Raw genomic sequence first — 12,058 nt, 5'->3', positions numbered from 1 at the left:
ATTAAACGTTCATCAAGAACATAGAGGAGGCACAGAAAGAGAAGAGACACCTAGAAACCAGGAACTAGAAATAAAATACAAACAGAAAACCATAATTCAAAGAGTATAACTTCAACCAAAAACACAAACACGGGGTCACCAGACTCAGTGCCGTGACAATATTAGACTCAACTGGCTTCTGTCAAAATGTAAAAGAACCCACCCACCACTTTAATCACACTCTAGATCTTGTTTTAACATATGGCATAGAAACTGAACATTTAACAGTGTTTCCTGAAAACCCTCTGCTGTCTGATCATTTCCTGATAACATTCACATTTACAATAATTGATTACACAGCAGTGGAGAGTAGACTTTATCACAGTAGATGTCTTTCTGAAAGCGCTGTGACTAAGTTTAAGAATATAATTTATTCACTGTTAGCTTCCTCAGTGACTTGTGCAGACAAAGAGCAGAGCAGCAACCTGAGCGCTACTCCAACAGAGGTCGATCATCTTATTAATAATTTTACGTCTTCACTGTGTACGACTGTAGACACTGTAGCACCTCTCAAAAGAAAACCTCAAATCAGAGGGAGGACTTGACTTCTCGCTGTCACTCTCAAACGTGCATCCTAAATAGGGATGGGTATGGCACCGGTTCTGACATCAACGGTAGTAACCAGACCGAAAAGCAGCGCACATTTCGGTGCTTTATTTCGGTGCTTTTTTTTCCTGAGCCAATTCTAGCCAATCATTTTACGTTTCCGAGGACAGTAGGCGGGTCCAGGTACGTACGTTCTTTTAGAGCAGAGCTACAGATTAAAAATGCCCAAGGCAAAGCGGTCAAAGTCTGGCTGTACTTCGCAGCAAAAGATGCAAACTCAGCAGCCTGCAACAAGTGCTTTAAGCTGATACTGTGATACTGTCAAAGGAGGTAACACCTCAAATCCGATGAAACACCTGGCGACGCATAGCGGGTTTTTTTAAAGCCGAGAAATGCGCCGTGTTTGATAGCTTGCTGCGAGACCTCACACCGGCACATCTACTGCGGGTGTGGTGCCTGTTATCGGACCCGGAGTTAGCAACATCCCCCAAGAACCCGAAGAGGAGAGTCCTGGCCCCTAGCCCTGCCAGTGTAGCAGAAATGATGAGGATGATGATGGCAGCAGCAGCCATTCTTCTCTGCGTGAGTAGCTTAATGTTGTTCGTGTGTAATTTACGTTGAGTAGGCTAACCACGTTATTAAATTAATGCATGTAAGGTGAACTAGCAAACACCGTCGTAGTTACATGCGGCTGTCTTCTTGTTTGACGGCAGATACTCCCTTCACCCTGGCCAAAAAGGCTAAAATGACCAAAGAAAAAGTGGAAAACAGCTAAACATGAGAGGTTTTTGGACAAAGTTTGTGTTTTTTTCCATTGTTTAAGCACTGCTTCCAGCCAAGAGTGATACCATATATGCCCCATAGCTGCAGAAAAGGCTAACATTGTTATCTTTTTACAAAAAAACAGCTGAACATGAGAGGTTTTTGGACCAATTTTGTGTTCTCCATTCTTTAAGCACCAGTTTGAGCACCGTTTAAGCTCCGGCACCGTTTCAAAAGTACCGGTTTGGCACCGGTATCGGATAAAACCTAAATGATACCCATCCCTAATCCTAAAGCAGATAACTCGCAAGCTGGAGAGGACATGGCTCCTCTAATATAAAAGATCATCAGCCTGGAAAAATTGTTTTTGCTTTATAAAAATCTCTCTGGTGGAGAGAAATAAAAACTAGTGATGTGTGAAGGTTGTTCAGTAGTTACACGAGCAGAAGAAGAGCTCAGGTTCAATGATTAGCATGATGGAAGTATAAAGTTAACAGAAAGGCTCTTTGTGACCAAAATATAAGAAGCAGTAAAACAGCATTTACCTGAAGTGATGAGTGAACACGTTGCTGCCAGCACTGAAAGAGACAGAAAGAAAGCTCAGTGTCAGACTGTGTGTTTGATATGAAGTTTAATTCACCTCAAAACATGAAACAGAAATCATGAAAACCAAACAGGAGAAAGCTGCTGCTTTCATTCACTCCTGGATTCTTGTGAAAACTCTTTCTAAACAGCAGATGTCAATCACACATTTATTCTGTTCATGTTTCCAACTTTTGTCAATAAACTTCTTTGTGTTGACAGTTTGACTTCAACTCTTCAAAGTAAATGATGAGCCATGAATTCCTCTCAGGACTCTGTGAAGCCTAACTGTCCTGCTGAGGTGATACAAACATTTATTTAGGATGTTAGATTAACTGATCCAATAAAGCAGAATCTTTAGAAAAGCATGTCACAGTACAGCACAGTGGAAAGCTAGAAAAGGATTAGACTGAACACGTGCAGCTGATTTCATGTAGAAATAAAGGATTATCAGTGTGTTGTACTCACACAGTGTGCTGCTGAGTCCGGAGCAGAGCATCATGTTAGGAGATCTGGATTACAGTGAAGAGCTGAGCTGATGGAGGATCAAACACAGAGCTGCTGCATTTACTCTGTTTCAATAAAACCTGTGATGTACATGTATGCAAAGCACAGCCAATGGGAAAGCAGAATCTGTTGCTTCTCAGCTGCAGCAGGAAATAAAACTACTTTACATTAACCCTAGAACACTATCGCTATAAATAGTAACACAATCACTAACGCCGGGTGATTTTTACCCGATATAATATGACCAACAAAAAGTACTTGTCATCAAAATATATCAAACACATGACAAATCAGAGTGGTCAGCTTTTACTTTCAACTGTGCCATGTCTAACAAAATGAAAAAAAGTGTCATGGGGGGATGCTAAAATAATGCTCCAAAATTACAGAAAAATCCGGAATTCAAGAACAAAAAATTCCTAAAAAAAAGAAAAGAAAAAAAAAATGACGCTGGAAAGCTGGTCTTTGATACACCCATTCCTGGGACATTTGAGACTTCCCTGGTGAAGGCACAATCTCCTCGACACACTAACAGCTGCAGGAGAGAGAAATCATGTAAATGTATTTGCTCGGGTGAAAATTACCCAGCGACAGTGTTCTAGGGTTAAAAGTTATATAAGCCTTGCTCAGCTGACCCAGTGACAGCTGGGAGAGGCTCACATCATTTTAAACATGACTAATGGTAGATTACATTTATTTTAACACTTAATAAAAATGATTGTGTTAACATGATGTAAATGATTGCAAACATGTTGTTCCAAAGTTTAGGAGCTACAGTTTGAAAATGTGATCACGTCTGGATTTACATGAAGAGCACAGAACAGTTCAAAGACCCTGATCAGCTCAGAGAGAAAGTGACCCTCCCCTGTTCATTAACAGCGTCCTAAAGAGGGAACAAAGAGGACGGAGACCAAGTGGACCGACACAGACAAACATGCTCACTGCAGCAACAGCTGTGGGTGTTCAACACACCAGTGTTTTCAGTGTTTTTATATGGGGTGGTACAGCAGGTATTTATGAGGGCTATTTAATGATTTACTGGATGTTACTATAAAACAAACAGGTTCATAATATGAATGTAACAGACAGGCTGCAGCAGGAGTACAGCTGAGAACACATTTGACTGCAAAATATTCTGATTTGCATGAAACATCTCCACACGTCTCTCTGGTCAGAGACCACAGAGGAAGTGGATTCATGGGAAAACACCAGAAACTAAAAATAAGCTTCAAAAACATTCAGAGTATTTAGAAGGAAGTCTTTCTACTGACTGTTGAACTAGTTCCTGATAAACACAACATGTCATTGTGCAGCAGCTACAGCATCATGCAAAAGGTTTGGAGCACAGACAGAACGGGACCTTCATGAACACCCAAATCATCATCCAGGAAACCTGAAACTGAAAAAGCCATTACACCTGTGTTTGAGTGTGTTGTTCAAACTCACCATGAAGGACTCGAATATTTCTTCTTAAAAAAGATTTAATAAACATCTCCAAAAGTTGATTCAGTTCATCTGGACGTAGCGTTTTGTGGGAGAAACGTTTCATCACTCATCCAAATGACTTCTTCAGTCTCAGCTGACTGCAGGTTTCCCCAATCTTATAAACAGCCCATTGTTCCTTCAGTGGGCTGGTTTCAGTTATTATGCATATGTACGGTTTACATTTTCGGAGAGGCCTGAAAACTAAGTCCAAAACAAAATGTCCATCAAAGGCACAAGCAATGTTCCCTCTAAGCTGCGCACATGCGCAATTGCGCACTGCTGGCACGGTCTCTGCGCACAGAAAATCTGCGTTGCGCACAAAAAAAAAAAAAAAAATCTAACCTGAATTGAAATTAAAATTAAAACTTTAACTATTCTGTTTTGCAGTGTTAGTCAGTAAGTGACTGGCTGCTCCTGTATGGGATTAGAACGATGCCACCTTATCCCATAGTCCAGCCAATGATGCGATTCACATTCGTATATACGCAGCTAATCAACGTGGTTGACAGGCTATGACAGCGTCCTTATGTGCCGACACCGGTGTTTTAGCTAGCAAAGCGGCGTGGCTGATGTGGAGTGAAGCCACGTTAATGACAACGTGTACAACCATTGGAGATGTGAGCAGGACAGACGGAACAACTGACGGGAAAAGTGTGGACTTTATACCAGTTTTTAAATTTTGTGTTGATAGGCCACATAAAACCAGAGTTATGATAAAAATATCTGCAATGTTTGGTTTTCTTCCTGAATACTGTCGTTGTTTATATTTACTGCGGGAAGAAACGGTAAAAAACGGCGTTTTATAAGGAAAACGCTCGAAAGCCTGTGAGCAAAAACAAAAACACCCCCAGCCTTCCCTATTGGTGGAAAAATGTACCATATCGACCAATCAAAAAAATGATATGGCAACGTGGCATTTAATTGTTTAGGAAGGGGGAAGTTTTAAGAGTTGTTTAGCGCAAATCTTGTGTAGTTAGTGTGTAGTTAGTGTGTAGTGTAGTCAATAGTTTTGTTGTGTGTGTCAGAACAATGAGGCGACTGCTGAATGTTACAGGTGTTACAGGAGTGATACATCTCCTGTTGTCAGGCCTGCAGGTATCAGGCTGTTGTTCTCCTTTATCTCATAGTGGACAGAAATTATTTTTTGGAGTGGCACAAATAATTTGTGTGGCATCAAATTTGATGCAGAACAGCTGATTGTTCTGTAAATAGTTTGAAATGTTTATTTAAAAAAACCGACTTGGCTGCATTTTTAGGTAAACAGCTGCAAAAAACTTTGTTGTTTGCAAAACTCAGTTACTTTTTTTGAAGAAGTAACTAAGTTATGCATAATCATATATATAATTATTTGCCCAACATTGGTCATTATATACTGTATTTTGCAGACAGAGTTACAGGACTCTCTCCCAGACCACAGACTCGTATTATGAGTATAAGTCAGAGCTTTATATATATTAAAAAAAAAGAAAAAAAAGAAAGTTTTGTTTTCAAAATTGGAGTTCAAGTTATTTTACTTCCAATAGTGTTAACATACTACACAGGTCATGAACAGTATTTTTTTAAATTTTCATTGTAAGTGGGCTAAAGCAGTTAATTAAAAGTAGTCTAACATAAATGTAAATGCTGTAATTTGATTATTTTAATAAACCATGGTAACTTGGATGGATTCGATGCTGGTGTGACCACAGTGCACACGTCTGATGTCGCTCACAGTGGTCCAAGTGACCGCTCAGGGAGTTTGTGCGTTCGCTCAGACACATGAAAAATTAGAGGGAACATTGGGCACAAGGGCACAGGGAACAGTCCAAAACTCAGTTCAGGAGGCCGACGGCTCAGTAGTCCATGACTGAACAGTTCAGGAGGCTGGCCGCAGAGCCAGCAGTGGTGACGAAGCAGGTCCAAAGGCTGTCTGCACCGGTGAAGAAGTCCAGTCAGCGGCCTGGAAGGTGGCCACCGATGCCAAACCAGACGTGGGTGAGGCAGGACTGGGCGAGGGCATGGGAGCCGCAGGTGGTGGAGCAGTTAGTGGCTGAACGGACTCAGAGCCATCAGCGGACACGGAGAGATGCTGGATAGGTGCTCCAGAACCCCCAGCTGACGTGGCATGAGGCTGGTGCGGTTCTCCTGAATGCCCAGCTGAAGATACAGACAGAGCCAGGAGGTCTGGAGACCTCTGGCTGAAAGGACGCTAACTGAAGCTGCACAGGGCACACAGGCGGCTCGGGATGCAACGGCTGGGGCTGTGCAGAGCAAACAGTCTGTCTGGGATTTATTGGAGAGATGTGGTCCCCTGCTGGCTGAATGAGCTCACTGGAGCCTCCAGCAGAGACAGGAACAGGTGCAGGTACCTGCTGGGCACCAGTGGCGGAGCGGGGGGTGGCTTACTGGGCTTAAGCCCGGGTTGTTTTTTTCAGAAGCCCGGGGTCTTTTGGAGTGTAATTTTTTTCATAGTTAGATGCCTGGCTGACAACTGTATAAAACAAAAACTACACACAATATTCGAAGCACATAGTGCACACTGTGGGAATTTACGACTGTGCGTAAATCCCCCCTAATATTGGTATGATCCGAGCTCAGGCACTAAGCGACTCAGCGAGGGGGCGGGGGGAGCTGCTGCCTGTGAGTGCGCTGTTGGAGAAGCGCAGCCAGGCAGACAGAGGAGAACTGAAGTTCGAGCAGGTACCAAAGCAAATCATTCGTACTGTACAAATAATGTAAATATGACGGTGTATCACGAAAGATTGATATCAAACTGATCACTTGACCCATATTACATTACTTGCTCTTGAAGTGAATCAACAAATGGTGAAATGAAAAGCCAAACAACAACAATGCTGTTTTTAAGAGAGGCTTAGCTTACATGTGTGTTTATTTCATATTTTCAGTTGTTTCCCTCCACGGCTAAATAAATCTGTTTCAGTAATGTACTGATATACAACAATGGACATAAGGGGCTTCTTTCAAAGAAAAAACTCAGGTAGATGTTATTTTATATATTATTCTTTGTAGTGCTGGGCGATATGACGATATATATCGTGTGGACGATAGAAAAGTGTCTATCGTGCCATTTGTCTTCTATCGTTTATATCGTACTAACCCAAATTTTATAAATTATTACATAAAATATATAATTAACCCTTTACAACCGGTCGGAGCAGGCACACTCCGTTTTACCTAACTATTTTTAAATCCCTGTAGAACTGGAACCACGTAAGGTAGTAAGTCAGCGCGAACTATCGCATGTCCGCCATTACCTGCCCGAAACCGGAAGTGATGTCATTTTCGCGAAAGGCTATGTTGGTGTTTTTAAAAGACATGTTTGACTTTATGCTTTTCTGTATCGTTTCTGTGATGCTTAGAACTCAAATAACACTGTTGGAAATAGTTTATTTTGATGCATTATAATATTTATTTTCATTTTTCCTGTAGTATATAAAAATTAGTGTATCTCAAAAATAAAACTATGAAGACACTCAAAATAAATTTCTCGTGGTTGGAAACTTTTGTATTTACAGTTTTGAGGGATACACCTCTTAAATTTTTTTTTAACTAGAAATATATGTAAAAAACAAAACAAAAACGATTTTCAACTTTTTGTAGTTTATTGCACTACAAGTTTTTGCAATTTATGTAGTTACTATGGACTTAATGCATACATATTATTAAAATTTGGGCTATAACGGTTGTATTGATATAAGGAAACTTGAAATACTCCCACAAGTGGCACTACAGCATGTAAAAACATAAAGATAAGCTCTGGCGGACTTGGTTCTATGGTAGGTCTTAAAGGGTTAAATAGCCTGTGGCAAATATATTAGTGTTGTCTTCTCACTATACATACTCTGAACTTTATGCAAGAAAAAATAAAGTATAAAAAAAAAAGATATTTTTCGCAAAGAAACTCCGTCTCGTGGTTTGCGAGCTGGTGCTGCTGTACGTGCACCCGGATTTGCGACATACTTTACGGTAAGTCAAAACAAAGACTGCACCCTCGGCACTCGCTGTTTATAGACTGCGTACTTTCTAGATGACCACAGGTCAGGTCGTATATCGTGATATATATCGTTATCGTGATATAAAATAATTCATATCGTGATAAATATTTTTTCCATATCGCCCAGCACTAATGCTTTGTATGTTGTTCAGTATATTTCTATGCAAAACAAGAGGAATTTCAATACACAGCAGTATATTCACAGCTGAAACCAGATATTTACATACACTTTATGGAAAACACAAGAACATTTTTTTACTGTTAAAAATCAATTTAGAGTAAACTTGTTTTGGATAAATAAATATTGAAATCTCTTTTGAATTAGTTAAATGTCAGAATAAAGAGAGACAGAGCTGTCTATTTTTATCACTTTCATCAAATTTAGGAGTACAGATACACTAAGTTTATTGTTAATTAATAAGAAAACTCCAGACGATTCCATTCTGAGCTGAAGAAGCTTGTGATAGGTTAGTAGAGTCCATGTGAGTAAATTGGTGGCACACCTGTGGATGCATATAAGGCAAAACACAGAGCCTGTTTCTGTGACATGGGAACATCAAGAGATATCAACCAAAACACCAGGAACAGAATTGTGGAGCTCCAGAAGTGTGGCTCAGTTTGAATACAATTTGGTGCCATTTACAATTAAGAAATACAGACAATTTCTCTCTTTACTCTTAAAGTTAACAAACATATTTGTTATATTTATCAATCTAAAAAATAAACATTTAGTCTGATTTGATGTTACAATTAAAAAAGTGTTTTTATCTGAAGAGTGTGTAAATATCTGGTTTCAACTGTATATTTGATGATGTTGGTGTTTGGCTTGATTGTCAGCACAAAAGAGGGAGAGAGAGGAACAGAGAGGGAGAGAGAGGAGAATGAGGTGTTGTGGAAGTTTTCCATTTAAATAAAGCCTGCAGATGAGCGGTGAGCGGTAGCTAACATTCTTTAATCCAAACACACAAAGAACAGACAACCAAGCTTGATGGAGAGCCTGCATGTCCGCGGGACAGACGGTCAGAGTTCTCCCTGAGCCTAACATGGCTCTCAGTTAAATACCTTCTCCAGGAACAAAAGGCAGTACACAGCTGTTTCACACCTTAAGGTTCACACTCCCTTGCTACCTCCCAGAGTCTTCGAAGAGACAAAAGACTCTTCCTGTGGAGTGGTCTGCTTCCCCCCAACTTCCTTCTTACAGTATGGGTGTCAGACATGTTAAAATCCAGTGGCACCAAGGCATAATACAATAAAATAATGTGATTAATACATAAGTAAAGAAATTCCTTTACAATCCCACCCTTTGATTCTTAAATCAAGAATCACATTAATACCAGAATTTCTTTCCTGACATTCTGTATATCACGTCAACATTATTGTTCACTTAAAGGAGTTTCACACTGTGTATCCTCACTTCACTGTTCTCTCACCACCCTTTGTTCATCTTTAATCTTCCCCACAATCTAAGCTCTCACATGCAAATGGCAACAACAATGATACAGAGGAAAAGCCTTCTCCAGAGTGTCAAAGTACTTTGCATGGCAAAGTGAAACAGCATTAGGTGGACATTCCCAGTCACAGTCATGGCTCCTGGTGTCTGTGCCATTTACAGAGTCATAATTCCAACGCTGATCTCCCTCTGCGCTGTCACTTTTGGAGCTTGGCACGCTCTCTTCATCCCTCGATTTCTGTTCCAACGCGGCTGTAGATTAGGAGCAGAGCAAGTCGTACACTCCTGTAGTCTTCCTCAACGTCAATGCAGAAATCTCTTTCATTTTATTTAAGATTTTGCTGTTCAAAATCTTCTCGTGACAATCCTTTGGAAGCCCAGTGGTGCAGCCCACTGTTGTTTGTCAGCTGTCCTGGAGATGGTCCCTGCTTCTCACTGGTTCTCTTGAAGCCTTCTCTCCCGGTCGTGGTCTGTATCTGCGTCAATCCTTCCATATCCCTCATGTCACAGTCTCTGCAATTTAAAAATGAAAGCTTCCCCGGAAAACCCTCTTTTGCCCTATGTCAGCTTAGCACAATTAGACACGCACAATAAAGTTGTGCATTGTCTCTTAAAAATTCCCAGGGCTTCTCCCCTGGAGTAATTTCACTCCAGGCCCTGTCATAAGAAAAAAACATTAGCCAGTGGTGTGTCCTGCTGTAAATCATGTGATTGGATCATATGATTAGCCCTCTGCTGTGGAAAAAATAGATGTTAGTGCAGCGCATCTGTGTGCACACTTTCCCACAGTGACCTCTGCACTGTAAACAATACAAGGTCATGAATAACACACCGCTGGTAAATTCACAAAGACACAGAAAGTGGCAGTTAAAAGGTTAAGGCAGCACGGCCCAAAGGTCATGCAACCTGTTGCTGTCACCTTTCTGCTCCTGTAAAAAGAAACATACATACATACATACATCCACCCTTTTGTCAGGTCAAGGTGGAGGTGCAGTCTTGCATACTGGTGTCAAGTCAGTCAAGCTTTTGTCAGTCCAGTCAGTCCCCATTTTTTATTTGCTGACAGTAGAACCTTTCGTGACGCAATAAGTTTCTACTGCCAGCAATGACGTCATTTCAAAAAAGAAAAATAATTTAGACTGGATTACCTCGCGGAATCCTTTTTGGCAGGGACTTGTTTTCTGATTGTCCCAAATAAGTGGCTTTCTCCTGAGCCCATTTAAATTTTGGAGAAGCTCACTTGCGATTGTTCAACATGTTGTGTAGCGCTTTCGATCCCGATCTTGCAGGCCTGCTTGAAAAGAGAAAATTGCCAAACAAAAATCTCAGTGCACTGTTAAAAATCAAAAAATATGAAGGCCTCTTTTTAGAAGTTGTCTAAGCATACTCTCTCAGAATGATAGATCAAAACAAACTAATTGGTAGGTTAAAAGTGGTACCAAAAGAAAATGCAAAATCCCCAAAACTTTCATCCACCAGTCACACACCTCACACAACAATATTCTATTAGATAATGAGTTTTGTTTTCTCTCATGTACCCAGATGTGTGTCATGATAAGACCTCCCCTACACATCAGAAACAAGAAACTCAATAATCTTATTAGTCCCCACTCATCTGACCCTCCTGCAGCATTCTGTTCACCCCTGCAATGATTCAATCATCCTTCCCCAAAATAATACTAGTTCACTAGTCTATGTATCACTTCTTAACCCACTAAGTGAACCGGACAAGATGATGGTAACAGCAATGCATGCTTAAAATGCTATTTGGTCTTCATTGCATGTGTGTATGTGTTAGTAGGATTAATGCATTTTTGTGTAATTTTTGTGTACCTTTCCTCTTTGCGGTGCTCGAGACACTTTTCAATTCTCCACGCAAGGCAGTCCTTTTTTCTTCCCAGTTTCCTAAACCCAAATTTCAGTTCCCACACTAAAACAGCCTTCCTCCATGTTCTCCCCTGCTCCTTCCACTGTGATCTCATCTCATCTCTCCCCCTTGCAGCAGTCCAGTGAGAGTCAGTTGTCTTTCAGCTTTGTCCTGTGTTTTCCACTGTCTCATCTTGCCATTTTGCTCCAAAAGTGGCAAATGTCCAACTCAGACAGTCTTTTCAATGGTCCATTCACACAGTGAAGTTGCAGCTCGTTGGAAATGCACATCCATCCATCCAGTCATGATGATGCCATTTTTCTCCTTGCTGCCGCTGTCTTGCACAGCTGTTGCTGCTGGACCTTTTCTTCACTGCTCAGGACACTGCTGTGAGCTCTTGATATCCATCTCGTTGTTCTGGAACTGCATTTCTTGTCTTCAGGGAGAGATTCTTGGAGCTTGTGTTCTCAGGGTGACAAACACATGGAAGTTAAGCTGTAAAGTAATTCAGCCAAAACTTGGTTTGAGTGTTTCTAATGGTTTTAACCTATAATTTTCTTCCGACTGCTGCACGTGGAAAATTGATCCGGGTCTGCTCTTCACCTGCAAGTGACACACTGAGACATTTTGATCATTCTTATCACTGTTTAAAACAACGCTTCTCCCCTCTCTGGTTCTAAACTCTCCTTTCTTAAAACCCAGAGAGTGAGACTGTAGTTGCCCTATGTTGAAAAACACCAAACCCCCGTCCTATCCTATTTTTGTTTATTTTTATCAACAATTCTGTTAAAAAGAAATTTTTGTGTGTCCATCCTAGGGGAGCTGGTGG

This window comes from Pelmatolapia mariae, linkage group LG20 (genome assembly GCF_036321145.2).
Source record: "Pelmatolapia mariae isolate MD_Pm_ZW linkage group LG20, Pm_UMD_F_2, whole genome shotgun sequence".
NCBI classification, from domain to species: domain Eukaryota; kingdom Metazoa; phylum Chordata; class Actinopteri; order Cichliformes; family Cichlidae; genus Pelmatolapia; species Pelmatolapia mariae.
This window is presented reverse-complemented; position numbering follows the sequence as displayed.